This window comes from Triticum dicoccoides, chromosome 1B (genome assembly GCF_002162155.2).
Source record: "Triticum dicoccoides isolate Atlit2015 ecotype Zavitan chromosome 1B, WEW_v2.0, whole genome shotgun sequence".
NCBI classification, from domain to species: Eukaryota; Viridiplantae; Streptophyta; class Magnoliopsida; order Poales; family Poaceae; genus Triticum; species Triticum dicoccoides.
The window spans coordinates 160,285,748-160,290,933 of NC_041381.1; positions in this window are offsets into that span (position 1 = coordinate 160,285,748).

Here is a 5,186-nt window from a genome sequence, read left to right on the forward strand (position 1 = left end):
TCTCTATTGTTTAATCCAAATTACTCCCTCCGTAAAGAAATATAAGAGCGTTTAGATCTAAACGCTCTTATATTTCTTTATGTACGGAGTACTACCGTGACATGATAACATATACTCCCTCCGTCCCAAAATAAGTGACTCGGCTTTGTACTAACTTTGTAGTACTCGACTTTGTACTAACTTTGTACTAAAGCTAGTACAAAGTTGAGTCACTTATTTTGGGACGGAGGGAGTATGATGCAATGAACAATATTCCTAAGAAGTGCACGGAGACAGTGCTTTATCATGTCTTGAGCACATCTTGTTACATTCTTACATTATTAAGCAAATATTTGCATTTAGCTCTTGGTTTGAATTGGACTTTGCACCATTTGGTGCAACGGGATACAGAATATTGCTATATTGGAAATCATGTTCTCTCAAATAACCAAGGGTCTGACATGGTATATTGCGCCATTTGGCGCAAAACAACATTTGTTTTCTGGATTCAGTTTTGGTTCTTTAAAAAAAATAGTCCGATAGTGATCTTAATGAAACATTGCATTTTTCAATTCAAGTTGCTTGTACAATTGGCAAATAAATTTGTATCACTATCTATTTTATTTTCTGGATTCAGTTTTGGTTCTTTAAAAAAATAGTCGGATAGTGATCTTAATGAAACATTGCATTTTTCAATTCAAGTTGCTGGTACAATTGGCAAATAAATTTGTATCACTATCTATTTTATCAGGTAAATATACTGACATGTTGTTTGTGGTGTATGTACGGTTGTAGTGAATATGTGCGTAGGACGATGCATTGCTGACCATGGAGCACTACAAGGCTTGAGGATATGTACCGCAACTTAGAGACTGGACACAGTGCCACTTGCTTCTATCACCATGCAAGTTATCGATGCTTTACTGTTGAACTATTGATTAGTCCCTTTTTTTATTTAATCTATGTGGTTATGTCCCTTACCATAAATACTTGTTATGTGGATTCAGTAGAAATGATGTTTTAGTCATGTTTGGTAGTTATGAAACAAATATCATAGACTATAGATATTGCTATTATGGAGACGTTTTGAAAACTATTGTTCATGTGCTATTTATTGTTTGATGCTCCTTCGTTATTTTCATACACAAGGGCTAAAGCTCAATCGTACATGTTTGTTTAAGCATAAAGCTCGTAAGTAATGAAAATATTTTGAAAGCACTCATGATTTTAAAGGTACATATATTTTTAAAGAAGAGTCTATGTATTTTTTTGCTCAAACACAAAGTTACTGAAAAACGCAAAATGTTTTCAATGTGAACATGATTTCAAATGGGTCTATGCGAGAATGGTAGCAAGTATTTTGTGCTATCAAATTAAAATGTGTATATATGTCTCATTGTAGACAACAATCCACCATGATTCCTATTAAAGGGTATTAAGCCATTGATATTTTTGTCATTGCGAACATGGATTTAGCGTGCCTCTGAGCCATTTGACACAACGGGTCCACTAGTTCTTTGAAATAAAGCTGAGGTAAGCCACCATTGAGCCTACTTCACAGACCATCTTGGTGTTTCAGCAACAACAGCTACAACAGCTGCACATGTTTGTTTTATCTCTTTCAACTTATCTTCAACAATCAGTGGCACATGTTGAACCTGATGCTTTATAATGCGTTTGTTTTGTATGGTTTATCATACATGCATGTGTGTTGATGTTATTTTGACTCCTGTGCGGCCGTTTTATTCTGAAAGTTACCAGTCGTCGCCTTTAGCTCCCACATAGATGCTAGAAGGGGTGTTTCGTCCTCTGGACTATGACCCTTAGCCGACGTCTTGGTGCCTGAAGGTGGTAGTGCAGGAGGGAAACGAGGCAATCGGACTATGCGGTTTTGTTACTTTCACTTAGCCATAGGAGCTTGCCTACGGGGGCTGGTGACTAGCCCCTAGTGTGTTGTGATATTCGAGGTATATACCTGTATCACTTGGTTTGCTCGAAGACAAACCCTTCATATTACACGGTGTAATCTCCAGTGATTTTAATACTTGTCATCGGATCGTCGACCAGTTCTCGCTTATTATGACAACCAGTTTTCGGCTTTCTCCACTGAGGTACTTGACCGGGCTCGGGCTCATTTTCTTGCCTCTCACATCTTGATGACGGTTTGGTACTTCAGCCCTTCGGCACCTGTTTTTATCTTCGGCTGCCAGAGCCGCGGTATGCTCCTCCGTCCGGAGTGAGCGCTCCATATTGCCATTGATTGTGATGACACCCCTTGGTCCAGGCATCTTTAACTTTAGATAGGCGTAATGGGGGACGTTGTTGAATCGAGCGAATGTCGTCTGGCCTAGGAGGGCATGATAGCCGCTGCAAAAGGGGACAATGTCGAAGATCAAGTCTTTGCTGCGGAAGTTGTCTGGAGAGCCGAACACTACTTCCAAGGTAAGGGTGCCCGAGCAGGGGGCTTCAACGCCCGAGATTACCCTTTGAATGTGGTATTATTGGGTTTGATCCTTGACGGGTCAATACCCATTTCCTTACTGTATCTGCATAAGTCAGATTGAGGCCGTTGCCTCCATCCATGAGGACTCTGGTGAGGTGGCACCCATTGATAATTGGATCTAGGACCAGCGCACCGATCCTCCATGACGGATACTGGCCGGGTGGTCCCTATGGTCAAAGGTGATCGGACATGTCGACCATGGGTTAAATTTCGAGGCTATAGGCTCTATGGCGTAGACGTCCCGAAGTGCGCGTTTCCTATCCTTCTTGGGTATATGAGTTGCGTAGATCATATTCACCGTTTTGACCTCGGGAGGGGGGGGGTGTTTCTGGCCTCCATTGTTTGGCCTGCGAGGTTCCTCATCTTCCTTGCTGCGGGCGCTTTTGCCCGAGTCCTCGAGTGTGAGCTAGCCAGCCTGTTTGATTACCCGACAGTTACAGTTGGTGTGGTTGGCGGGCTTGTCGGAGGTGCCGTGGATCTGGCAAGGCCTATCCAGGGTTACGTCCAACTTGGTGGGTCTGTCCTGGTTCCCTTTAGAGGGTTTCTTTCGCGGGCCCGATTTGGAGTTGCGGAATCCGTCATTCACTGCAGTGTCATCGACATTGGTGCCATTGTGTCGACACTTATTTTTATTGCGCCGTGGCTTCCCGTTGCTGTCCCGAACTTCTGAAGTGCCGGGGTCCTCGGGGTTGGTGCTTCTACGAGCCCACCAGTAAAAGCGGGTCGTAAGGGAGGTAAGTGCTTCCATTGTCCTCGGCTTATCTTGGACGAGCTGGCGTGTGGGCCATTCTTCTTGGATACTGTGCTTGAATGCGACATTGGCTTCGGTGTCCGGACAATCGACAATCTAGTTCTTTTTTGTCAAAAACCGATTCTAAAATTGCCAGGCTGACTCTTCGGGCTGTTGGACCACATGACTCGGGTCATCGGCATCGGGAGGTCGGACATAGGTGCCTTGAAGTTTGCCCGGAAAGCATCCTCGAGCTCTTCCCAGCTGCCTATGGAGACTTTCGGGAGGCCGTTCAACCAATGCCGGGCTGGTACTTTGAGCTTTAATGGCAGATATTTGATGGCATGGAGGTCATCTCCTCGAGCCATATGAATCTGGAGGAGAAAGTCTTCTATCCACACGGCTGGGTCTGTAGTCCCATCATATGGCTCGATGGTTACAGGTTTAAACCCTTCTAGGAATTGGTGTTGCATCACCTCATCAGTGAAGCACATTGGATGAGCGGCGCCCCTTATTCGGGCTACATCGCGTCGGAGCTCGGCTTCCATCCAGGCTCGATGTTGCTCCCGAGCTCCATCGTTTCGATTGGGCCACACTTGGTATTCGTCCCGTCTATCGGGAGGGTATCCCCTGGATCTGGGATCTTGTATTACCCGTTCTGACGTCCAAGTCGCATCGCATGTCATATGGGTCTTCGGGCTCTACTGGCTCCTTTCCCCTTCTATGGGCAGGCGCCGACGGGTCCTCGGGCCTTCCATCTGGCATGTCCCTTCCTCAAGGGGGATGGTAATTTCATCGTAATTTAATTGCTGCCATTTCAAATTGTACCGGATTTGAATTTGAATGTATGCTATAGCTTTATTCATATCCATCTGGTTCAAACAACCAATACATTATTCGATTCATAGGTACATATGTTCAAGAATTACATAAGAACCAAATAAATAATGATGAACCACAGTTGTATACTGGTACTATTAAAGACGGTAAAGAAAGAGGCGAAATACATTCTGGTTGCTGAACAAGGTGAAGCGGAATACCCATATTGTGCCCTCCTCCATGCAGAAGGCACGCACGACTCTAGTCCAACCCCTTATGATGGCCGACCGCCCATCATCACGGTCTTCATGAAAACATCTAGATAATCATCATGTTCTGGTAGAAATACTTTAACCTTTGCATGCCCACCAATCATGTAGTTTGAGAGGTAATCTTGAGTAAACTGCTTTGGGAACCACCGCAAAGGAAAAAGATTCAAACATTGTCATCTAACACAACTCATTATGGGCAATAAAAAGAAGGCTGCAGAGTTCTTACTTACCATCCTCCAGTTCGCTAATGTCTTGGATAAAGTGTAAAGAAATAGTTTAATTATCATCTTTTGACCCATTTTACTAACAATCTTTATCAGCTTCCTCACTTTATGTTGGTTCATCGATATCTCATTGCCCCATACGCAGAAAGGGTCGAAGCGCAGATCTTTACCAATGACATATGTACCTAAAAGCACCAAGTTAATATTAGAAGCCAAACAACAATTGCACAATGATGTAGTACAACACTCTTTTATAATATCTTATAACATCCAATATACTCACATATTAGATGAATTAACATCTTATATTATGGTCCGGAAGGATTTTATTGCATTCTTACAAATTATCGGTTGATTAACTGCTGTTGTATCCATGGGTTAGAGTTAGTTTGAGCTAGTTAGGGCTCAAATAGCCCTAAAGTATATCCAGAGATGAGGGCTAGTTTGAGCTAGTTGCATCTAACCCACCCAAAAAACTATCCAACCCAAGAGGTGCTAATTGGAGCTAGTTCTCCTAGTGCTTTTATTGTCAATCTAACCCTGTCATCCAAACGTTAGTCATGAGCTAGAAACTTGTTGTTGTTGTTGTTGTTGTTGTTGTTGTTGTTGTTGTTGTTGTTGTTGTTGTTGTTGTTGTTGTTGTTGTTGTTGTTGTTGTT